The 26,809-nt window shown below is 35.7% G+C and overlaps 1 protein-coding gene across 36 annotated transcripts in view; it reads left to right on the plus strand.

The window, feature by feature from the left end:
• The window catches only part of FOXP2 (forkhead box P2), a 553,446-nt gene that overhangs the window by 237,238 nt on the left and 289,399 nt on the right, over positions 1 to 26,809 (plus strand). For 9 of the 36 annotated variants that reach the window (XM_072764790.1, XM_072764800.1, XM_072764810.1 and 6 more), the window contains one exon: positions 17,118 to 17,173. The exons of the other annotated variants lie outside the window; for them this stretch is intronic. The gene's annotated coding sequence lies outside the window, so the exon portion shown is untranslated. The remainder of the gene's footprint in view (positions 1 to 17,117; positions 17,174 to 26,809) is intronic. 36 annotated transcript variants of the gene reach the window in all.

Here is a 26,809-nt window from a genome sequence, read left to right on the forward strand (position 1 = left end):
AATTAAGCATCTGACTCTTGATTTCGGCTCATCATCTCAGGGTCCTGTGATCAAGCACTGCATCGGCCTCCATACTGGGTGTGGAATCTGTTAAAGTTTCTCTTTGCTTTCCCTCTGCCCCTCCTCTGTCGCTTATGTGCTTTCCATCTCTCTCTCTCTCTCTCTCTCTCTCTCTCTCTCCCTCCCTCCCTCCCTCAAAAAGAGAAAAAATAATTAGCTTGGATTTCAAGTTTGGTTTGCTTTGTTAGGTAGAGCTGTCATGAAGGGTTTGCCTGTTTTGCCTACCAAATCTACTTTCTCTCCATACTATGAGCTTTGTCCTTAGCTGTCTCCCTTCAGTGCTTGCAAGGTGGCTGCCAACTACTCAAAGGACTACATGCTTCTCTAGCCACATCTTAGAAAAGAAACAGTGGCTTTTACAGCTCTCTCAGAAACTAGAGAGCTTCTTTCTTTAAAGTCTCTGGTAAATGCCTTTTCCAGTCTCAATGAGAAGAACTGGGCCACATGGCACCCTAAGCAATTAGTTTCTAAATGCATTGATTCAAAAGGGCCTGTATCTATGGATACTTAGATGTCTGTCTTGAACATATATTTTTTCCGTATTTATTCCACTGAATAGTCTACAGAGTAGCAAGAGTGTAGTTTGTAAAATTAACATGGGTTCATTAGTCTAAGGGTAATCCCATCCTTTCTGCCTATAACTGGGTCAGAAATTGTCATGTGATCCAGTTTTTGTCAATGATAAATGAGGAAAGTTTGGCTGGAGGCTACTAGGAAGGTATTTCCTTGCTGTTAGAGAGTGAGAAGAGGCATGTTCTCCTTTCCCTGCCTGCCACTTGCATCTGTTTCACTCCTACATTCTCTCCCTTTACTTCCTCCCTACTGTCCCATTTGAGTGAAAAAGAGAAAGGAGCATTTTGTCTTGATTAGTCCTATGAGGAGAAATGCTATGGAGCCTTGATGATGTTATTGAGTCACTAAGTCAATCTACTCTCAAACCTACCCAACTACTTTTGAATTTCCTGTCATTCGAAAAAATAATTCCTTCTTCCTTAAGCCAGCAAATCAGGTTTTCTGATGGTCATAACCAAAATTTCCTAAGTTATACAATTTTTAGATTGAAATATCGGTTCTCGTGTAATTGGAAGATTAGTGTTGGAGAGCTACCATAATATTAACTGTACAACCTAAGATGTCAGCTCTTTTTCTTTTAATTTTATTTATTTATTCATGAGAGACACACAGAGAGAGGAAGAGACATAGGCAGAGGGAGAAGCAGGCTCCATGCAGGGAGCCCGATGCGGGACTTGATCCCAGGACCCCGGGATCTTGATCTGAGCCAAAGGCAGACGCTCAATCCCTGAGCCACCCAGGTGCCCCCAGCTCTTAATTATCCAAGCTAATAAATACAAACAGAATAATGAATAATCAAAATTTGCAAGACATTCAGAAATCATTTTAGTTTGGCTTTGAGTAACATTTGGTATTTTATGCTCAAATGATCCCACGTTTTATCTTCTTAAAACTGAATAGTGTATACTTTAGATTTATTAGGAACTATTGGCATTTTTCTAGTTTGGTCAGTGTTTTTTTTCTTCTTTTCTATATTTTTTTATTGAAGTTTGATTTGCCAACATATAGTATAACACCCAGTGCTTAACCCGTCTCTTAAGCGCAGGCACACAGTGTTGGAATAGGATCATTGTCAACCAAGATAGATCTGCCCTTCCTTTACTTCTCTTCAGAGCCTTCTGTCTTCCTCTAGATAGACTAATGCTTTGGTTTCAAAGGTTTCCCATCAGAGAAATGTTAGGGAAATATGAATAAAAATTAGGGACAGTACTCAAATCATGATAAAACTATATATAACAAATTATATTTGGTGTTAAATGTCAATAAGAACGTGAAAGCACAATTTGCCTAGGATAATTAAGAATTGATTTCCATCTCATGTAAGAAGGTAGAGAAAAACAAACAGGGAAATGCCTCAGTGGACTTAATTCTTTCTAACCAATATGAAAGAATGGCTCGTAGTATAAAAGGAAAGAGGATATTGGGAGATAGTTGCTGTATTAAATTAGAATTTGAAAGGGCCAAGGAAAAATTCCTAGATATGGTCAGAAATAGATTGTATGCTTTAGGAAAGTAGGTTTCAAATATAATTTGTTCAGCCATAATAATGATAGTTCCATATTTGGGAATGCTCAAACTATACAACAGTTATTTTAATGGAAAAGAAATAATTTTAGGAGAAAGAATTGACAGCAAGTGGTTTTTTCCATAGAAATTCAGTAAGAAATTTTTTTTTGGTGTAGCAATCAGTGTACATTCACACAATTCAGCAAATTAGACATTGGATGATATCTCAGGAGCTTCTTAGCATTTTTGGTGTGGTCATTAATTCAGGATGCCTTAAACATTCTTAATTTTTTTTTGCAAAGGATTATAAAAAACAAAATAAAAGCCCACTCAAAATAAACAGTGGGATTGCTTATATAATGCATTTTTTCCCAAAACTAGATTGCTAGTTCTTAACGAAGATTGAAAGGTAACCTAGAATGGTCTGTGTAGTGCAAATAATATACCTAAGTCGTTTATTATTTCTTTTAGTTACAAAGATCTGCTATAGTAAGAATGCTTTAAGACCTGGCTGAGCCCAGAGCTAAAAACGCTAAAAGGGAACCCGGCTAAAAGGATGAAAGAGTTCAAATATAAAATTATAACAATGTTGGTATAGCGAAACTGTGATGGCCTAGGGGGTGGGATGGGGGGAATAGTTAAAAAAAAAAAAGGCAAATAATAAAAACTATGGTCAGTTTACAGCAAAAGGTTAATAAAAAATTAAGATCCATGACAATGAGAAAAATATCAAGGAAGGTAAACTTGAGATTGATGTAAAGCTTACAAAAATAGCAAGGAAAATAACAAGCCTTTTTTAGGGTATGTTCAAATCAAAAGAATAATGCATGGGTTTGTTGCTTAGAACGAATGGTGTACTGTTAACAGATGATGGTCAGAGAGTAAAACAAGTCCCATTTTTGCTTCTTCTCTGTCAGAGCAAGTGATCTGCCGTGAGTAGAAAAAACTGGTTTTAGAGGAATTCTAAGTTAAGTGAGCACTGGAGACAGAGCACTCAGTGACTTTACTATCCAGGATCACACAGAGTGTAGGAACTGAAACAACTTAGGTTGTTGTGAAACCAAAGTGGAGGATGCTTATGCCAGCAAACACAGAAAGAATTTAAATGGCTAGAGATGAGCTGAAAGGGCAATTTTGGAAAGTAGAGAGTACTAGAACATCCATATTGGTCTTGTGACTTTGATAATTAAATAGGTTTAGGAACCTTTAGAAGTTTTGATATTACTAAGAAAAAAATGTTTTTTTTACTGGGGATGTGCTATGCAAAATCAAACCTGTTTTCTTTTCTGATAGAATATTTAGTGAATGCTGTGGATATAGTTAATCCTGATAATAGCAAGCCTTTTGACAAAGCTTTGAAAATTCTTGGGTGGACATGTTGGAGAAAACTGGACTGTAGAATTATTTTTTTAAAAGATTTTATTTATTTATTCATGAGAGACACTCAGGGAGAGAGGCAGAAACACAGGCAGAGGGAGGAGCAGGCAGAGGAAGAAGCAGGCTCCATGCAGGGAGCCTGATGCGGGACTCAATCCAGGGACACACCCTGGGCCAAAGGCAGGTGCTAAACCACTGAGCCACCCAGGGATCCCCTGGGCTATAGAATTAAATGGAGCATAGATGCCTGGGTGATTATACTCAAGAATTACTTCTTAATAATTGGATGACAATTGGAAGAGAGGCCCATGATTGACATGCCAGAGACCCTATCATTTCCAACATTTATCAATGACTTTGACGAAAATGTAGGAGATCTAACTATCAAATTTAAGGATGATACAAAGGTGGGAGGCATCGTTAATATAATCCTTATTCAAAGAGATCTCAGTGGGGTAATAGACCAAAACAAAGCAAGTAAAACTTAATAGGGATTTATCCATTCTTCTATCCAGAGTTCACTTATTAAGCACTTTTTATTTGTAAAGCACTTAGCTTGTTGGTAAAGAGGCAGAGATGAATAAGACATGTCCCTGTTTTAAAAGTGCACAAGAGAAGACATTTTAACAAATAATTACAATTAAATATAAGGCCTGCTATACTATAAGCATGTACAAGTTGTTACGGAAGCTCAGGGTTGTGAATAAATAATGGATTGAGTGGGAAGTATGAGATATGGGTTTTTGGATGACTTGCAAAATACTAGGCATGCCTAGTTTAACATTATGAGGGGAAAAATATGTCAGTGGCATAATGTGAGTGCCTTAAAATGTAAATGTATTAAAATGATAATGTTAAAAAAAGTAAATAGGCATTGTTATATCTGGTTCTGAGCTCACCTTTCAAAAGGATGTAATTAGAAATGAAAGAAGGCGAACACGGATATATAGTTCCAAGAGGAGATGGCAACTAAATAAATTCTCTTTAGTGTTAATGAGGAAAAATCCTGACAATTGAGTAAATTGGCCCTGTCCAATTCTTTCCATAAATACAGTGTTTTTTTTTAATTTTTACTTGATTTTAAAAAATCATATATTAAAGATGCTTGTAATTTTACCATAAGACATCCTCTTGATTAGAAGTTACCTTTTTTCATATCCTGTCCCATTTCTGACATGTTTGTGTGTGTTTCAAAAATCAAATTTATACCAATGATTAGATAGAGCAGCAAACTTAAGGAGTAGGTTTACTATTGCTGTCTATAAGGGATACTTGCTTATATGTCTTCAGTAGTTTTCATTTAAAATATTTTGTTAGAAGTTAATATAATTCAAAAAAAAAAAGAAGTTAATATAATTCGAGTCCTTTTTTTAAGAGGCATTTCAATTTAAAGTTGACTTTTAACCAAAGGAATTAAACTCAGTTGAATTAGCCTTAAGTATTTAAAGTCTTTTTGAAGCTCATTTTCTGCTTCAAATTCACAGTGGTTTCCTTGTAATGATAGTAGCGTTGAATTTCATGAAATTTGTTTCTCATAACAAATTAGTTGGAGAAAATTTATTGGAGAAAACAAAAAATTGTTTCTCATATCAATACACTGAAGGCTGATGCTAGCATTTCTGGCCTGGCAAGGTATACATTCATTTTAATCAGTGACTGGTTAGCTCACTTGACTACCCATGTTGTTAATGAACCAGAGGTCATGGGTTTCATCCCCATGCAGGCCAGCAAGCTTGTCTTTGTTATGTGGCACAGGAGACGCCCCTCACCCCAGCCAGCTGGCTGGCAAATGTGTGCAGTTGGTGACAAGGAGAACTGGGTGAGACTGTGTAGATGGATTGGTGCAAATTCATCACCACAGCTAGGAAAATACCCGTGAGCAAATGCCTCCCTAATGGACAACACATGGTTGTTTATATTCAATTGAATTGTAGATATATAGTTCGTCATTAATCTTACTTACAGAAAATCTCACTTTTATTTAATGGATACAATAACTTCCTGCTTTAAAATTTATTGGATTAAATTTTTATAACTATGTTTGACAAATATTTTTCGTTCTCTTTTCATGTAATGTTCTTTTACCTGTAGAATTTTGTTACTTTTTAGGACATTTTGGATTTGCAGTAGTCTCTTTTAGTTTGTAATGCCATGGGCAAAAATCACCTGAAAGCATTGATGATTTTGATGAGAACAAATCAGTCTGTGCTGAATATTAATTGTGAAAAAAATGTTAAATCAAGCACATAATCTTTGGCTAGTGCCATTCAGACATCTCTTCCTCTGCATTTATTAGTATGATTTGGATAAAAGAGTAAATTTAGTATTGTCTTGGTATTTGGAAATCTGTGTGCTTTAACCAGCACAAATTAAATTAAGCTATTCACTACTTTCAAAAAGGGCGCTTAATAATATTGAGTAAGCTTTCAAACTCAGTTTACTTCAGCATACACTAATTACTCCCATCTAATCATGCTGTATCATGTAATTAATATGAACATAGCGAGGATCCACTTTTAATTTTTTTTTCCTTCCAGAGGCTCTCATACAAAATAGCAGTATGTATAATTAAAAACTACAACTTAAACAGGTCTAACTCTCCCTTTAAAAGCAGTATACATTTCATTTGGTCATCTCAGACATTTCATAAGGGGCAACCTTACTATAATTGTATGCATTCTAGTTTAAAAATGGTGAGTTTAATTTAATACACCAGAAACCTATTTTATTCTTTCAGCCTAATTAATCAGCATATATCAAAACCTTAGTTTTAGAACAAGTAGATTATAGAATGTACACAGTGAATTCCTGTTAGACTCAAAATGGCTCTTTTAAACCTATTCAGGTTTTGATTCTAATACAAAACGTAAAATATACATGTTAAAACTGGGTACCACTATTGGTAAGGAAGTCTGAGAGCCATGGAATATATAATTATCTGGGCTTTTCAGAAATTAAAGCTCTGCGGTTTTCATTGTATAATTTTTTACATTGAAATGACTTCTGTGTTTAGAGAAGATTAATCTCTTTAGATCTCTCATAGACCATTTTCAGACCACTAGGGTCTGACAATAGCCCTTTACTGAGATTTTAAGTTGTTTCAATCTAAATTTTGTGATAAGCTATAGTACAGTACAATTGATGGCAACCGTCATGTAGGTTTCTTTTTTAAATGTAATTTCATGTTTTCCCCAATGGAAAGTATTTCTCATACCTGATTTTCAAAAAAACAATTCTATGTTTACATTCTGTGGTTATTTGACATGCCATACGAGGGAGAGAGAGAGAGGGAGAGAGAAAAAGAGAGAGAGAGAGAGAGAGGTTGAGGTTTAATTTTTAGAGTTTTTTTGTTAGAAACTTAGGAACGTGCTACTAATCATTTTTCCCGAAATTCCTATTTTTATGAGTTTTAGGGTTTTTACAGTCAGTATGAATTCTTCTGTCAGAGTGCAGACCCATTGACAATACAATCATTTAAAAATCTAATTACTTTCACCTGTTTAAATAAGTGAAATTCATGCTGGAAAACGTGTGCAAACTGCCACGGGAAGTAGTTGAACTCTCGTTCAAGGAAGGTTTTCCAGGCATCCTTTTTGTCCCTTGAGGTGTTAATGTCCTTTTAGAAGTCTGTATGGATTTGGTCTATAGCCACAGATTTGTGACTAAATGACTGTGTGATCGAAGCTACTAAACAGTAATAAGGCTTGGTAATAGCTGTTTGAGGTTTATTTCAAAAGCTTCATGTCTAATCTCATTAGAATACCTATGGGTACAAATGTTATTTTTCCCTTGTGTGTTCTAAACATAGAGTAAATGATAGATCATAATTAATGTACTAAAAAGGCACATTTTGCCTTTGTTTTTATTTTACGATGCATAGTTCACCTAAACCTAACAAATATGCATTCATTTTCTTTTCCTTTTTGTTTTGTTTTTGTGTTAACTAAATAGCCTGCACTTATATATATAGAAGGAGAAGGTGCATGTTTGTCACTGAATCTGCCAGCTTTAAACAAATCAAAACAAAAAGAATCTTTCCCTAATAGTCTTGCAACATATTTGAAGCACAGCCCGTTGTTTTTTTGGGAAGATGAACAGAATATGTGTTATGAAATTTCTCAGCAGCAGTAGTTATACATTTTCAGTTGATAGACTTTTAAGCTGTCACATCTTTATTTTCTTTTCCTGGCAACAATTATTGCGTCATGAAATGAAGATAATTGTAATTTTGTTTTGTCTTAGATGCCATTTATAAGATATGTTATACATATTATTACCTCTCATTCCTATTAGATTTTTTTTAAGCAAAATTAGAGTTTAGTTGATTCAGGGGAATTATACTACTGCCTTTAAAGCATTATTAGCATTTTGTTAAGATTGGATATTAAAGAATTCAAATGACCAGGTCTGTTATTAGAGTAGAGAAACAAATTTGACTTAACTATTTTGATTTTTTTTTCCTGTGCTTCCAATACGTAGAGCATGTACTCTGTGCACAGGCTAACTTACAATATATGTGTGTCTTTATGTATGTGTGTTTTACATATTTAAACAAATACTTTTAGATAATAGGATTTACAAATATGGTTCAGAAGTTTTGAACTCCTATGCCTCTGGGAGCCAAACAAAGCCCACAAAGGAACAAAATAGACTTTTGCCAAGAAGTTATGAAGTGATGGAGGCAGACAAAACTGGAGATTATAGGCTTCTTCTGTAGATTATTCAGATTCAGTTGTTTTAAAATACCCTGTGTAAAAATAAGTAAAATAAATACCCTGGGCACTGTAATTATTAAGGAAAACACATTGGTGGACTGAATTTGGTCTTTGGGATACCAGTTGGAAACTTCTAAAAAAACACCCCATCTTTTCTATATATCATCCATCGGGGTTTTCTGCCACGGAGGAATCACTCGTGTGCCCCTCCAATCTGATGCTTCTGATTGAGGAGTGTACCAGGAGTTGCCAGTATAAGAATTAGTAGGTTACTAAATATTCTAGTCTGTGTAATAGAGCTACAAACTATAAGCCAATCAAACAGTATCTTAAAATTAGTGCTTTGGAATAACCACAGTTATAGCTCTCTGCCGTCATAGTTCTTTACATTATTGAAAGCCATTTCTATGGAGTCCCAAGTACAGAATTTTCTATTCTTACAACCAACAGACACACCCATCTACTGTTCTCTGGTCCTCACTGATGCCCTGATTTTGTAATCCCATTGCTCTCAAGCCAGCATTTCCTTTCTAAAATCATGGAACATCACCTCCTTCTAGTGAAGACAAGAATATCTTTGTAAAAGATGACGAAAGCATCACTATAATACAATTGCCATTTATAGAAATGCACGTTATATATGTGCAATCCTAAACATAACTGATGAAAATTTTTTTTAAAAATTTTGGCCTGGCTTTGTATAATGAAAAATATCTGGTTTTCTTTAAAATTAAGCATTACATTGAAACTGGTGAAATGACACATTTGTTTGGGCCTAAGGGCAAGTACTATTCCAGTTTTTATAACTGTTAGTAAAACATCTGTCTGATTTTAAAAGCTGAAAGGCATGCTAATTATTTTCTTTAATTTTTAATTATTATTTTTAGTTGCAATGATACCCTCACTAGTCTGAAGTGACTTATGAAACCTGTTTTATTTACAGTATAAATTTCTAATTGAACTAAATTATACACATTGGCTAGTTCTCCATGGCATATAGAATTTGAAAACAAAATTGGATCCTCTGTACAGAACAAGAGAACACAAACTGGTGACACCTTAAAAATCAGACTGACGTACGTGGCTTTGTTTCTGAAACCAAACGAATGTCTCCACCCTTAACATGCATCATTTGAAGAGAGTGCCATTTTAAGAATGTAAATAACTTTAGATAGTGTGTAATCACTGTGAAGAACAGCATTGCAATTTTAACATCTAACGTGTAGGTCATTTTAGGGGCCACACTGATCATGGTCAGAGCCTCAAGCATGGTGTTGGCCCAAAAAAGGGGGGCAGAATGGTGAGTGTGAAACCCCTCTACCATTTAGAAAGAATCTTTTGTCTCTCCGGGGACTCATGAGGAAGGTTGCCCAGACTTGCCAGGAGGTCCAGCTTGGTGGCTAGAGAAGAAGCACACACATGGCTTCAACAGGGGTGCATTCCACCAGTCGCTGCTGTCTGGGTAGCATCGTGCCAACAGTACACGACGTGCCAATAAACGGGGCTCCGATGCGTCTTGCTGACGAGACCACTGTCACCAACATTGCAGCTACCTATTGCTGTGTAAGAAAACACCTGAAAGCTTGTAGCTTAAAATAATGATCACTTCTGTTGTTGCTGTTCTTTGTGTATCTACGGTTTTGGCAGGGCTCCCCTGGAAGGCTTGTCTCTGTGCCCTGTGCCTTTCCGTCGGGCCTGCTAGACTGAACCTGCGTGGTCAGGCCACAGAAGGAGGTTCACTCACAGGGCTGGCCACTTGGTTCTGGCTGGAGGCTTGGAGTTTAGCCAGGGCTGTCGGCTGAGTGCTTTGGTTCCTCTTCGCTGAGTTGCTTGGGCTTCCTCATAGCTTGGCAACAAGTCTTCCAAAGAGTGTTCCCAGGAGGAAACTGCAAGGCCAAGAGGCTCCCCTGGACGTCCAAGAACATCACTTCCATCACATTCTATTTGCCTAGCAAGTCACTAAGGCCGGGCCATTTTTAAAGGGAGGAGAATTAGATCCCATCTCACAATGGGAGGACTAGACAAGAATTTGTTGCCATTTTTAACCTACCACAGCAAAACGGTGAATTGTGGTATGGGCGCTCCTGGCCCAGGCAGAGGGGCCGTTCACATGCTGAGAGTCCTACACAGTCCACTCGGGACAGGCTTCCTGATTATAAATGCTGGCACTTCCACCAATGACCTCTAACATATAGTTAGTATACACCATGGCCAGGCAACTATATGGGCATTATGGGCATTTTAAAAATTACAATATCCCGTCAGTTCTTTCAAGTGGATGATGATATTATCTGAGACACAGAGAGGTTCAGTTACTTGCCCTGGGTTCATAGCTAGTTGTTAGCAAATCAAAGGTTCAAAAGCAAACTACGGTTTGCTACAGTTGATACTCTTAACCACCATATAATATAATTTCATATGCGAAGGTTCGTCTGTGTCTTCTACTTTTGACCAGCAGGCTAAGAAAGCACTACTTACTCTGTTTCACCTGAGCCACATATGAAATAACTTCATTGAATGCAGAAGTCTGGGAACTTAAGAGTTTCTCTAAGAAAAAAAAAAAAATCGTCCTTTGAAAGCAGCAGAGGCTAAGAAGTCCCATGAAGATGGAGTCCTGTGTTGAGAGCACAGTTTACAAGTAGAAACCAGATCCACCATGTGTTGAAAAAGGAAGTCATAGGGCGCTAGAGGACTTGGGATGGGGGCTGAACAAGGATGTGGGTCAGCACCTGAGTCAGAAGAAGTATCTGAACCATAGTTGGGAAGTGCTAAGGTTAGAGTCAGGAAAGCATTAACAAGAGTCAGATCTGAAGACAGAACTATAAACCAAAGAATGATTAGTGAGATGAAAAGCTCTATTGACTTTGTAAACTTTGACTATTCTCCTTCCTTAATCCCTGCCTCTTGTGAAGCTACCTACACCCATCTAGGATTTTTCTCCTGCTGTTTATCTAATCTGAAATCTGTTGTTAGGCTCCCCCGGGCACTACAGTTTGCCCGTGAACTGATCATTTCTGCAGCACTGACTGCTGAAACCATGTTTACTAGCACCTTCTTATTTTCCCCTTCCTGCTGACAGTAGGCTGGTCTGGCTTGTGCACTGCCAGAAACAGAACACAAAGGCCCGGATAGACAGCTTGATGCTTTGTATAATGTCTCTGTCCTTAATGACTGCCATAATAGCCAAAATAACCAATAAGCTATTTTAATAGTTACTAAGTTATAACAAAAACTTATCAGAATAGTTTTTATCCATATGGTTCTGATATATATAGAAATTTTGCATCCTTTTATTTAAATCTCTGTCAACTGATTTCCAAAGGATTGTACAGTGCATTCAATAGTATTACATGTGTATGTGTATGTATACATATATATATACATACACACACACATATAGATTACTTTCATTATGCTATTAATTGCTTCTCTTTCGTGTCATTCATTAATTGTCTCTATGTTTGCCAAAAAATCATAGTCAAAGAATTCTATTTCTCTTCTCATTTCTATTAAAAACTCAAAGGTGTATCCTAATGAAAAACATTTGGAAAAAAAAAAAAAGAAAAACATTTGGCTTGAGGTTGTCAGTATATCACACATTATGAGAATAAAGAAAAAGTGTTTAATATTCTGATTAAAACCAATTATACTAGATCTATTAATGAGATTGAGTTGTACTTGTTCTAAATTCAAAATATTGGAAAGAATGATGTTGTGTTTTGTATTATTCCCACTTTGCGCTATAGAAATTTGATTAAGTTTTATGTCAGTCTCAGACTGATTTTTCTACTTTTAACTTTTCTTTATTACCCTGTACTCTTCCTAGTATGTGAATCTACTGACCCTTTAGATGTATTCTCATTAGGTGTACTTGTATGGTTCATTAAAGTATCCTTAGACAGATAGGGATCACACAGGTATGCAATGTCCAATCCTTCTCTGAAGCAAAAGAGTCGTGCCCCAGTGGCTTTAGGGGCATTCACTTGTCATGCAGTTGGCTTTTGGCCAAAGAGATGAACAAATTAGTAGACTGTACCTGTGTTGGCCCTGTTCCTAGTCTCATTTATGTAATTGATGTCTGGTGGCCTCATTATGGATCATTAGCATATCAACGTGGTGTCTGAGCCTGGCAAAGTGCTGCTTGTTGTCAGGCATTAGCAATGTGCCATAACATATAAAGCAAGAGAACTTGGACATTCTAACTGGATCATTGGGAAAGCAAGATGGTAGCATAAGAGGCTCATATACTAACTCTTGTGCTCCCTTGAGTTCCCTTGTGTTTGAAATAGTTAATAACAAGCTTGGATTTATATTAGATTTTTTAAAAAGATTTACTTATTTATTTAGAATAGAGAGAGAGAGCGAGAGAGGGAGAGAGGCAGAGACACAGGAGGAGGGAGAGGCAGGCTCCATGCAGGGAGCCCGAAACGGGACTCAATCCCAGGACTACAGGATTGTGCCCTGGGCCAAAGGCAGGCGCCAAACCGCTGAGCCACCCAGGGATCCCCTAGATTTTTTTTTTTTATAAAGGAAAAGATACTTGTTTTGTTAATAATGATACTCTAAATATGTGGTCCCTTTAAATGTTTCAGGTTCCTTCACATTAACTTCATTTTCATTGCTTTTATGTCTCATCAATGTACATATTTGTTAATACCTATGGCCAAGAATAATTTTTATCTTAAATAGAATGGATTTTTAAAACAAAGAATTTGCATATTTAGAAATGGTTTTTTTATTTTAGTGAAATAATTAAGTGTAAGAATGGACTGTCTTAACATTACTTCAGAAGAATCCTAGGTTATTATATAGCCAACCTAAAATACAAGCTTGAGATTCTCTATTCTGGAATTGTTCTCAGGAAGTGTCATTAGATTACCAGCTGTTTATGATATGAAACAAAAGAGTGTTAGAGATACTTTTATCCACTTAGTACTTCTAACTTAAGGTAGATGATATAGACAGGGATGTTATTGTAACATTTACTACCATAAATGTAGAATAAAAATAAATGAAATTATTTTAAGAAGTAAGAGAAACATATGCAGATAAATTATATTTGATGCAAAGGATATATGTTTTTAGAAGTGGAAAAATAAACCTTGCTTCTAGAGTTCTATTTGTTACAACCCACAACCTGCCACATAATTTCTCAGAAGTAAAAATTACCATAGTGTAAGTGGCTTTTTTCTTCCGAGAGTAAATATTTTGTCATTTCTAACCCCAGTGCCCCAGGTCTAGTATGTAGTAAGTACTAAATTAACATGTGAGTACCAAATGAATGAATAAAATCCACACTCTTTAAAAAATATTTATTTATTTGAGAGAGAGGGAGAGAGAGAGAGCAGGAACAGGGAAGGGGCAGAGGGAGAAGAAGAAACAGAGCAGGAAGCCAGACCCAGGCTCCATCCCAGGACCCTGGGATCATGACCTGAGCCAAAGGCAGATGCTTTACTGACTGAGCCACCCATTCCTCCCCCCCCCACCCCCCCGGTTTTTAAAATATAAAATGCCAGTGTTTTTATCTAATTACCAAAGTGAGAATATATTTATTGTGAAACAAATACTGAAAAAAAAAGAAAATAGAAATCATTGGTAATATCTACTGTTCATGTATTGTTAAAAAGAATATTCTTTGAATCTATGTATTTATAGTTTTTAAAAATTAAAATATTGTGGTTCTCTAAATAATTGATTAGCTTTTGTCATCTAATTTCGAACATTTTTCCAAACTCTTTAAATATTCTATACCTCATTTTCTCCTTGGTACCCAACAGTTACTATCATATATTGTATCCTAAATGGATGCCAAAATGAATTCTCTATTAAGTCCTAAACAAATACTTTATTTATTTTCTGAGGTAGGCATTATTTCTGTTTTAGCAATATAGAAAATTGAGATTCAGAAAGATGGATACTTACGAAGGTTAAACAGGTACTAACAGAGGAAAGATTTGAATTGAAGGGCCTGATTCCCACGTGCATACCTTGAACCACCCAATACACCCAATACAAATGCAAATTTTCTTATATAGTACTCCGTATTGACTTTTAGATGTTCCATTCTTTTACTATTACTGCATGGAGGCTTGTCTGAAGACAAAAAGGGGAGAAAAGAAAGGAATGAAGGAGGGACAAGTGGAAACTTTCAGGAGTGATGGATATTCATTAGCTTGATTGTGTCATTAGTTTCAAGTACATACCTTCCTTGAATTATGTTGGGGTTACATCCCAACAAGCCCATCGTAAGTTCAAAATATTCTAGGTTAAAAGTGCATTTATTACACCTAAGCTACTGAACATTATTCCTTAGCCTAGCTTACCTTCAACATGCTCAGAACACTTACTTTAGCCTACAGTTGGGCAAAATTATCTAACAAAAGACCTATTATATAATAGTGTTGAATATCTCATGTAATTTATTGACTACTGTACCGAAAGTGAGAAACAGAATGATTTATGGGTACAGAACTGTTTTGAGTATATTGTTTACCCTTGCGATCCTGTGGCTGTGGCTCACTGCTGCTACCTGTCATCACAAGAAAATAATTATCGAGCTGCTATATCACAGACTGGGAAAAGATCAAAATACAAAATTTGAAGTATAGTTTCTACTGAATGCATATCACTTTTGCCCTATCATAAAGTTGAAAATCATTAAGTCGAACCATCATAAGTTGGGAACTGTCTATATAGACATATGTTGAAACTCAGAAAACTGTAGCCTTGATATGTAGTTTGATAGGAATAAACAAAGGTATGTAAACAAAGCTATAAAAAAATGTTGGAAAAGAAAACCACACTGAGATAACGTTCCTGTGTAAAGAATTGACTGTGTCTATGATTATTTCCTTCATAAAATTCTTGAAGAGTTTTTTTTGGGGGGGGAGGGAAATCTATTAATTAATTTTAGGGTTTTTTTAAAGATTGATTGATTGATTGATTGATTGATTGATGAGAGAGAGGCAGAGACACAGGCAGAGGGAGAAGCAGGCTCCATGCCGGGAGCCCAATGCAGGACTCAATCCCGGGACTCCAGGATTGCGCCCTGGGCCAAAGGCAGGCGCCAAACCCTGCTGAGCCACCCAGGGATCCCCCAATTTTAGTATTTTTGTATGCATACACATGTCCACCAGAAATGTGTGAAGGTACACTTTTCCCATGAGTGTATCAAATACTTGTTTTAAAATAAGAATAACAATTACATAGTGAGATTTACTGTATATCATATATTCTACTAAGTGCTTCATTATCTCCTTTCATCTTCATGTCACCAATTTAGATGAGGGATAAAAGACAAATACTCAAAAAGATTCCACAGCTTGACCATGGTAATACAGCTAGTAAACAGTAGATGAAGGATATAAATAGTAGAGGAAGGATATGGTCCCCAGGCAATGTAGCTATACTGTCCTGTTCTCTACTCTCACAAATGTGATATACTCACTAAACCCTTATATTTTTTTACACAACTTCTTGAAAAGCTGTGGCCAAAGGATGAAAGGAAGTGCCAAAAGAATACATAATGAGATGACTACATAAATTTTCATCCAAACTTGGATGTACCCTTATGTATTTGAAAAATGGTGCTATTAATAATTAAACTGGTGCCACAAGTGTAAAGAGAACATCACTGGACAAACTGGGAAGAGAAAAAATGGGGAAAGCCATGCAGTTTTAAATACTATTTTAAATATATTTTTTAAAGTTTACTTAGTTATTTTTAGAGAGAGCGAGCAAGCAGGGGGAAGGGCAGGGGGAGAGAATCTCGAGCAGACTCCCAAGTGTGGCTCCCAATGCAGGGCCTTATCTCAAGACCCTGAGCTCATGACCTGAACTGTAATCAAGGGACACTTAATCAAGTGAGCCACCCAGATGCCCTTTTTAAATATTTTAAATATTACCAATATACTCTATGCAGGTATATTTCATTTACACAGTGGCCCTTGAGATATTTGTGGTCAGTTTCCCCCAAAGAATTCAGATACAGGGTGACTGGTTGGTTCATTCAGAAGAGCATGTGACTCGTAATCTCAGGGTCTTAAGTTCAAGCCTCATAGGTGTAGAGATTACCAAAAGAAATTAAAAAAATAAAAAGAATATAGATGCTCTGAGAAGTTCTGGGGCAACTTCTCACAAAATTAGTGACTAGAATTAGCCAATTCCATCCAATTCCAAAGTCCATCATTACTCTTACTAGCTTTTTTTCCATATATAAATAAAATAAGGTTGATTTGCTCTCAAAAAAGCAAATAATGAAAGTAAATTCTAAGAGTTCTCATCACAAGGAAACATTGTTTTCCTTTTTTAAAATGTGTTTATTTTCATTGAGGTAAAATTGGTATATACCATTGTATAAATTTCAGATATATAACATTATAATTTGACATCTGTATACACTACAAAGTGATTACCATCAGAAGACTAGTTACCATTCAGTACCGTGCTATTGATTACCTCCACTCATTTCACCCACTCTCCGACCCCTTTCTTCTCTGATAATCATCAACCTGCTCTCTGTATCTGTGAGTTTTTGATACTCTTTTGTTTGTTTTAGATTCTACATACAAGTGAAATCATATATTGTCTTCCGCTGTCTTATTTCACGTAGCATAATATTCTCAAGGTTCATCCATGTTGTCATAAATGGAAAGATTTTGTTCTTTATGGCTGAGTAGCAGTCCATTGTATATATTGTATTCTCTTTATCTATTCACCCATCAATGGATGCTTAGGTTGTTTCCATATCTTAGCTATTGTAAATAATGTTTCAATGACCATAAGGGTGCATGTATCTTTTTGAATTAGTGTTTTCATATTCTTTGCTTAAATACCCAGAAATGGAATAACTAGATCATTTGGTAAGTCTATTCTTAATTTTTTCAGGACTCTTCATACTGTTTTCCGTAGTGGATGCACCACTTTGCTTGCCCACCAATCGTGTATGTATACATTCTCTCCACATCCTCTCCAACATTTGTTATTTCTTGTTTTTTTTTTTTTATTATTAGAATGATAATAGCCATTCTAACAGGTACAAAGTGATATTTCATTGTGGTTTTGATTTGCATTTCCCCAATAATTAGCATGAGTATCTTTTCACTGCCTATTGGCCGTGTCTACCTCTTCTTTGGAAAAAATGTCTGTTCAGACTCTCTGCCCATTTAAAAGATTTTTTTAATTGTTCAGTTGTATAAGTTCTTTATATATTTTGGCTATTAACCTTTTATTGAATATATGATTTGTAAATATCTTTTCCCAGTCAGTAGATTGCCTTTTTATTCTGATGATAGTTTACTTCACTGTGCAGAAGCTTTTTAGTTTGAGAGAGTCCCATTTGTTAATTTTTGTTACTGTTTCTCTTGCCTTTGGAGTCAGACTCACTACATATCACTAAGATTGATGTTTTTTCTAGAAATTTTATGGTCTAGGGTCGTCCATTCAAATGTTTAATCTATTTTGAGTTAATTTTTATGCACAATCTAGGACAGTGGTCTAGTTTCATTTTTTTGCGTGTAGCTGTCCAATTTTCCCAGCACCATTTATTAAAACAACTGGTGTGTATTCTTGCTTCTGTTATCATAAATTAATTCTCTATACATGAGGGTTTATTCCTGAGCCCTCAGTTCTTTTCCACTGATTTACGTGTCTATTATTTTAATACCATACTGATTTGAGTACTTACAACTTTGTGGTATAGTTTGAAATCTGACAGTGTGATACCTTTGGCTTTGTTCTTTTCAAGACTGCTTTGTCTTTTCAGGATCTTTAGTAGTTCCCTACACATTTCAGAATTCTTTGTTCTAGTTCTGTGAATAAGGTCATTGGAATTCTGGTAGGAATTGTATTGAATTTGTAGATTATTTTGGTATTTGATGATATAAATTTTTACAAATCATGAGCACAGAATATCTCTCCATTTATTCGTGTCTTCAGTTTCTTCCATCAGGGCCTAATAGTTTTCTGAGTACAGGTCTTAAACCTTCTTGGTTAAGTTTATTCCTCAGTATTTTATTCTTTTTGATGCAATAGTAAATGGCATTGTTTTCTTAATTTCTCCTGATAGTTTGTTATTAGTGTATAGAAATTTCACATATTTTGCATATTGATTTTGTTTCTTGTAATTTTATTGAATGTGTTTATTCTAACAGGTTTTTTTTGGTGGAGACTTTAAAGGTTTCTTTCTTTCCTTCAATTTTTTTTTTAATAGTAGGCAGTCAATAGTGCCAATAGTGCAATATTGGTTTCAAGTAAGGTTTTTTTTATACATAGTATGTCATCTGCAAATAGTGATATATTTACTTCTTCCTTTTCAACTTGGATGCTTTTTATTTCTTTTTCTTGCCTTAATGCTGTGGCTATGACTTCCAAGACTATGTTAAATAAAAGTGATGATAGTAGGTACTATTGTCTTGTTCCTAATTTTAGAAGAAAATCTTTCCATTTTCCACCATTGAGTGGGATGTTAGATGTGGGTTTGTCATATATGGCCCTTATTATGTTGAGGTTAGGTTCCCTCTGTACCCGCCTTATTGAGAATTTTTTTATCATAAATTGGTTTTGACATTTGTTTTTTCTGCTTCTGTTGAGATTCTAGTATGATTTTTATCCTTTATTTTGTTTTTGTGGTGTATCATGTTGATTGACTTGTGGATTTTAAACCGTCCTGCATCCTTGCAATAAATCCCATTTGATCATGGTATATGATTCTTTTCTGTGTTGTATTATTAAATTCAGTTTGCTAGCATATTTGATAATTTTTGCATCTGTGTTCATTAAAGATATTGGCCTATAATTTTCTTCTCTTTCTCTGTCTCCTTCTCTCTGTTTTTGTGATGTTCTTATCTAGTTTTGGTATCAGGATCAGGGTAATGCTGGTCAGATAAAATGAGTTTGGAATGATCCTTCCTCTTTAACTTTTTGAATATTTTAGAAGGATAGATATTAAATCTTTGAACATTTGGTAGAATTCACCAATGAAACTGTCTAGTTTTAGAATTTTGTTTGTTGGGAGTTTTTTAATTAGTGATTCAATCTTTTTACTGGAAATTGATCTATTCGGATTTTCTTCATTATTCAGCCTTGGAAGACTGTGTGTTTGTAGGAATTTATTCATTTCTTCTAGTTTGCCCAAAGTGTTGTTATATAATTATTTGTAGTAGTTTCTTATGATTCTTTGTATTTCTGTGGTATCATTTGTAACTTCTCTTTCATTTCTATTTTTTTATTTATTTGAGACCTCTCTCTCTCTCTTTAAAGATTTTACTTACTTATTTGAGATAGAGCAAGAGATAGAGAAAGAGAGTGAGCATAAGTGGGAGATGGGGCATAGGAGCAAGGAGAAGCAGGCTCCTCAGTGAGCAGGGAGCCCAATGTGGGACTCAATCCCAGGACACTGGGATCATGACCTGAACTGAAGGCAGATACTTAGATGACTCAACCACCTAATCACCTAAGCCCTCTCTCTTTTTCTCGTTTAGTCTAACTCTAAGGGCTTGTCAATTTTGTTTACCTGTTCAAAGAACCAACTCTTAGTTTCATTGATCTTTTCTGTTGTTTGCTTAGTCTTTATTTCATTTTTTTCCTTTCTGATTTTTGTTAATTCCTTCCTTCAGCTAACTTTGGGCTTTATTTTTTCTCCTTTTTTAGTTCCTTTGTGTTATAAGTTAGATTGTGATTTTTCTTCTTTCTTGTGGTATACCTATATTGCACTCTACTTCCTTCTTCAACCTGCTTTTGATGTATTCCATAGATTTCAGTATGTTGTATTTCTGTATTCATTTGTTGCTAGCTTTTTTCCCCCATGATTTCTTCAGTGATCCATTTGGTTGTTTAGTATCATGCTGTTTAATTTCCACACTTTTCTGTGTTCTCCAGTTTTTTTCCTTGTAATTGACTTCTAATTTCATACCATATGGTCAGAAAAGATGCTTGATGTGATTCTGATCTTCTTGAATTTAAGCGAGACTTGTTTTGTGGCCTAATAGGTGATCTGTTTTGGAAGATGTTTCATGTGTATTTAAGAAGACTGGGAATGCTTCCGCTTTTGGATGGATGTTCTGTATATATCTAATAAGTCCATCTGGTTTAATGAATTGCATAAAGCTAATATTACCTTGTTTTCTGTCTGGATGATTATCCAATGTTGTAAGTAGGATGATGAAGTCCTCTACTATTATTGTATTTCTATCAGTTTCTCCCTTTATGTCCATTAATATTTGCTTTATATATTTTGGTGCATCTATGTTGGGTGCATAGATATTTGTAAATATTATATCTTCTTGTTGGATTGACCCCTTTATCATTATGTCATTTATTATAGCCTTTTTATTAAGTCATTTGCTAATACTAGTATAGCTATGCCAGCTTTCTTTGCATTTTCATTTGCATGGAATATTTTTCTCCATTTCTTTACTTACAGTTTTTGTCCTTATGTCTGCAGTGAATCCTTTGTATACAAACTAAAGATGAATTTTTTTTTTTAGCCACCCTGTGTCTTCTAATTAGAGAATTTAGCACAGTTATATTTAAAGTAATTATTGGTAGGTATGTACTCATTGACATTTTGTTATTTTATGGCTGTTTCTGAAGGTTTTCTCTGTTAATTTCTTCTCCTTCTTCCCTTATGGTGTGATAGCTTTCTTCAGCATTATATTTATGTATCTTTCTCATTTTCTTTTGCACTTACTATAAGTTTTTGCTTAATGTTTCCTGTAAGATTCATATATAACTTCCTATGTATATAATGGTTAGTTTTAGGTTGATAGGAACTTAAATTTGAACAAAAATTACATTTTAACACTCTCTTCCTCATATGTATATATATATATATATATGTATATATATATATATATATATATATAAAGATTTTATTTGTTTATTCATGAGAGAGAGAGAGAGGCAGAGACACAGGCAGAGGGAGAAGCAGGCTCCATGCAGGGAGCCTGATGTGGGATTCAATCCCGGGACTCCAGGATTATGCTTTGGGCTGAAGGCAGGTGTTAATCCACTGAGCCACCCAGGGATCCCCTCATTTTTATATTTTTGATGTCACATTTTGCATCTTTTTATTTTATGCAGCTCTTAACTAACCATTTTAGTTTTAGTTTACTTTACAACTTTTATTGTTCAGCCTTCATAGCTCCTTTATAAGTAATTGATCCAATGTCTTTGCTATATATTTACCTTTTCCAGTAAAATTTTTATGTTCATATATTTTCTTGATATTAATTAGTACCATTTATTTTCAATTTAAATAAGTCCCTTTAACTCTCTTATAAGGCCAGTTTACTGGTGATTAACTCCTGTAGTTTTTGCATATCTGGAAAACTCTTAATTTCTCCTTCAATTCTGAGTGATAACTTTGCAGGGTAGAAAATTCTTGGATTTTTTCCCTTTATTTTATGAGACAATGGATATTAGCTGAACCTCTTGTGGTAATCATTTTTGCAAAATATATAAATCAAACCATTATGTTGTATTTCTTAAACTTTTAAAGTGATATATTTCTCAATAAAACTGGGGCAGGAGAAAGCAAATAATTGTCATAAATTGTGGAAGCAAAAGACTAGACATCCATAATCTTAGCATGATTAAGTTAATTATGTGGATCTTGTACATCTTTTTTTTTTTTTTACTCTTTCTTTTATATCTCAGTTACAAGTGAATTTGTTTTTTAATTGGCATTCAAGGTTTTATCCATATAATCTGTGTACATCTGTGTATCATGCTGGCATGGAATCAGAATCAAACAATATTCAATGTTACAGAAAAACAGAGCTACAGAAAAATATTTAATCCAGTGGCTCTCAAATACAATCTGTAGATAAACGCCAACCATGATTGTGATAAAAACAAAAATTTCAAAGGAAATGTTCTTTTGATCATCATCTCTCTTACTTGGAAAAATAATAGTTGGCATCCTAGCACTCTTCCTAGTTTTGTCTTGTCCTGTCTTTTCTTTTTCTTCTTTCTTTCTTTGTGCTTTTCCTCCTCCTCCTGTTTTTCCACCTCCTCCTCCTCCTAGAGATGTATAAGTTGTTGAATTCAATATGCTGGCATGCTCCAGTCAAAGTCAGTCCCCTTTTCTTACAGAAGAAAAAAGTGGGCCATTGAAATATTAAACTTGTCAGAGTACCCAACTGTTGCTTTTGTTTTCATGCCTACCACATGTGAGGCACTGGGCTAGGTAGTTTTTATACATTGTTCATTTATGTTTTACAATATCTATATAAGATAATTATTCTTATATCCATTACATTTGAGAAAACTGAAGTTAAGAAAAGTTCAGATGGCTTACCCAAAAAAGCATGGAATATAAGTGGCCCAACTCAGAGTTCAAGCTTAGAACTGTAGAAGCATGATTTCTTCCCCTCCAGTGCCTCAAAGAGGCTGTGTTATCTCCTCATTCACTCATCTTCCCATTTTCCTCAGTTTTTTTCATGTTATCTACATTTCCTTATACACAATTTTAGGTTTAGACAACAATTAAATTAGTAATATTGCACTATTTTTATTTAACATTTCACAATCCTCAACAGAACAATTAGTCCAGAAAATAAAATTATACATAGTATATAGCCCTTTTGTTTACCAGGAAAATTATGATGTTAAAAAATACTGTTAAAATAACATTTTCAGAGCAAGCAGTTCATAAATTTAAGGTGATCAGCTATTCAAGCTTCATAAGTCACAGAAATTTCTAATAAAAATATTAAGACATTCTCCTGAAAATTGTTATATTATTAATTTGTTATATTATGCTTTAAGGCACAATAAAGTAAAACTTCATTAATTCTCCCTCAGAGAGAGAAGTTCAAAATAATGTGGGATTTAAGGCAATCACTATTTTTTAAATTATTATTCATAAGAGACACAGAGAGAGAGGCAGAGACATAGGCAGAGCGAGAGGCAGACTCCTCAAGGAGACCCCGATACAGGACTTGGTATCCGGACCTGGGATCACACCCTGTGCCAAAGGCAGATGCTCAACCACTGAGCCACCCAGATGTCCCCACTTAGCATTTCCTAAGTGCTTATTTGTGTTCCTTAAATGAATCAGGACAATACCTTAATGTTTATTGGATGTTTACAATGAGAAAAATGGTCAACCAGAGGCTGTGAAGTACAAAGATCATATGATAAAGTTTGTTCTTTGAAGAGGCTTATATTTTAATAAGAAGGGAAAAGATATACATGGTACTTTGTCAAGTAGAGTTAAGAGATTCCAGTGGCCTTCTCTTTTGGGACTCATTATTTACTATTTTGACTTGTAATTATTTGTGTCCCATGGTTTATCTCCCCTACCACACTGTAACTTCTTGTTTGAAGTGATTTTACCTTATCCTTATTTATAATTCTCAGTAGCATCTGAGGCAATATATCACACAATGAGTAGCCCATAAATAGCTTTGGGATAAATAATGCATAAAACACTAAGAATACTAAGATATCTGTATATCTTGTGGTTTTTCTTGTTTCTTGAGATAGACCTGTATTACTCTGAACTTCTATATTTCTTCTGCCCAGATGCATAGAACTGGTAGCAGGTGCTATGGAATCCATAGGGATTGGGTTGCTCAGGAGAGTTTCCACAGAATAGAGATTAGTTGAATGAAAATGTGAAAAAAGAGCTGCAGAGAAATTGGGGGGGGGCACATTCCAAGCAGGTGGAAAAGCAGGTAAGATGTTTATAAGTTGCATTTTTTATTACATTAATCAGAAAAGTTATATTGTATACTTAGTGGGCACTGCAGACTTCTAGGATGGTATGATTTTTGTAGAAAAATACTGGTGAAGATTGAAACTAGAGTATAGGTCTTACCTATCAGCCAAATAGGAAGCCTATAATGTCAGTTTATATATTATCATTAATAAATATCAAAGTAATTCCTACCTTATGACAGAAGCTGTGTCATTGATTATTTGGAAGAAAATACATTGTTTTTCATAAATAAATGTATTTCTTTCTCTTCTTTTGCTCTTTTCCTCCCAGAGAGTATAAATCTATGATTTAGAGCCTGGGCTCTGTAGCTAATCTGCCTTGCTGCAAATCCTCTTTCAGGCCCTTACTGCAGGAACTTGGTTAAGTTACTGTATAGCCAGAATATAAGGTCTACTCATGTCACAGAGGCACAAAATAACAGGGGCTAATTACAGTATATTAGTTTCCTTTTTCATAAAAGTCCAGCTGGTATAGTGGCTGTTTTAGTTATATTCTTATATGACAAACTGCCACAAAACTTTAGGGGCTTAAAAAAAGCTCTTGACTCAAGGGTCTGGAATTTGAGCAAGGCTCAGTGAAGAAGGCTCATCTCTGCTGCATATCATATCAGCTGAGCTGACTCAAGTGGTTCTTGAGCATTCAAGATGTGCTAAATGATATGTCTCATGCCTTTGTGCTGGCTGCAGCTGCAGCCACTTGATTCTCCTGCATGTGACCTCACTCTCTTCATGTGGTCTCTCATTTGGTAGTTCAGCCCAAGCTTCTTGATGTGGGGACCAGCTTCCACGAAGGTGCCAGCAGAGGCTGCAAGGCCTCTTAAGGTCGAGCCCAAAAGTCACAATGTCATTTCTGTTGCATTCTATTGGCTAACATAGGTTACAGCCAAGATATAAAGGGAGGAAAAATACCTTTGGATGAGAGAGATGGCAAAGTCAGTGCAAAAGGACTTGTAGAATGGGAGGAATTCTTGGAGCCATTTTTGGAAATAATCTATCAAAATGAACCTGCTCTGTGAGGTCTTGAGGAGCCCAGACTACCTTTTCATCTTGCTCTGCCATTTCTAGTGTAGCCCTCCTTTATGTGGTCCAAGATGACTCATCACCATATTCTCTTTCCAGCCAAAAGGCAAGGAAAAGCACCGTGAGGTAGATATCGTCTTCCTTGTCATGAATACAGCCAGGATTTAGGTCTTTGTCACAAGGCCTACCTAATCAGAGGCCTGAAAGTGAAGTCTTGTTCTGGATGGCCAGAAGACACTGGACAATTGAGGATTCTATTTCCATGAGAGGAAAAGGGAAGGTGGATGTTAAGGGACAGTTTATAATCTCTGTGACTGTTACACAGCTGCTTTGTGTGTGAAATGGGGGTGATAGCTGCACCTGCTTCATAGGGCTGTTGTGAAGGTTAATGCACAATATGTGTGAGAATGTAGCACAGTGTCTTAGGATAAACGTTAGCCATCACTGTTCTTTTGGTTTAAAGTCACAGAATTCCTACCACCTTCTAGGCTCTAGGTTCTGGACTCTAGATGAAGGGGGTTGCATCAGATATTTTTTCACACCTGGAAGACTAAAACTCTCCTGAGGAAGACATACTTAAAAACAAATAATTGCAGCAAGAGGTGAGTGGTAGGATAGAAATGTGTCTAAAGACCTTTGGAGATGGATAACAGGGGTGCAGTAAAGCCCAAGATTTCAGAAAGGAGCTAACACTTAACGTTGACCGTGAAAATTGAGTCAGAAATGACTTACTTCAGAGGCACTGAAGGCTGTGGCATATTTAGGAAATGGTCAAGAGACTGATTATCCCCAACACATAGAAGCTGGATACATTGCGAGAAATGACCTTGAAGAGGGAACATAGGCTCAAATTGTGAAGGGCCTTGTGTTTGACATCCATCAGTTTGGGAATAATGTAACCTCTCCTAATTCTCAATTACTTCTGAATATTGGGATAATAAGAGCATAGAATCATCATGCAGATTAAATGACAATATAAAGTGCTTAACACCAGTGCCAGACACATATTAAGCCCCCAAATAAGCATTAGCACTGGCTAAACTATAATAATAATAATAATAATAATAACAATAATAATAATAACAACAGAAGAGAAAAAAACAAATTTGAGATATTTAGAAGATAAACTTAGTTAATGTTTAAAAGAGTGATAGATGGTGACATTACTTTGGGATTTCCAGTCATTAATAGATACAAAATTCAAAGTGGACTGGAAAACAAGTGCAGTATTACAAATACGGAGTTGGAGACACTTTCAAAATATCCAGTGAGCAATAGGTATAAGGACTATGTTGAAAATCTTTGTCTGGGCTTTGGACAAAAGGTCAGAGTTAGAAATAAAGAGCTGCCAGGTAGTGGCATCTCCCTCTTAGAAGTGGAATGAGTTTGGCCATCCGGGGGGATAAATAGAAAATAGGTCCAAGAAAAATGAGAAAGGAATGATTGCTTTCTCCACCAAGCCTTCAAAAGTTCATTCTAGCTATCGTGACTTGAGGGCATGTGTCCGTGCTGATAGAATGAGAGAAACTAGTGGCATTAATTCTATTGGAGATACATGGTCCTGTCCCCTGCCACATAAACCCAGGGCGTATCTCCATAATATAGTTAGAATAAGGCCATATCCTTTCCCTCTGACTGGACAGTGGGCAGGTGACTCCTGGAGCTTCAGGGTTCTAGAGAAGGTTGAGAAAGCCACGGGGTCCCTTGGCTGTCGCAATGATCTCTTTAGAAGCCTTTTTGATGTCCCTTGGAAACATTCTCCTCAATGCAGCCCTACTGATTAGTTTAAAAAACAAAAATCTGATTATGACTTAAAATCATTTAAAGACGTCCCA

This window comes from Vulpes vulpes, chromosome 7 (assembly GCF_048418805.1).
Source record: "Vulpes vulpes isolate BD-2025 chromosome 7, VulVul3, whole genome shotgun sequence".
Classification (NCBI taxonomy): Eukaryota; Metazoa; Chordata; class Mammalia; order Carnivora; family Canidae; genus Vulpes; species Vulpes vulpes.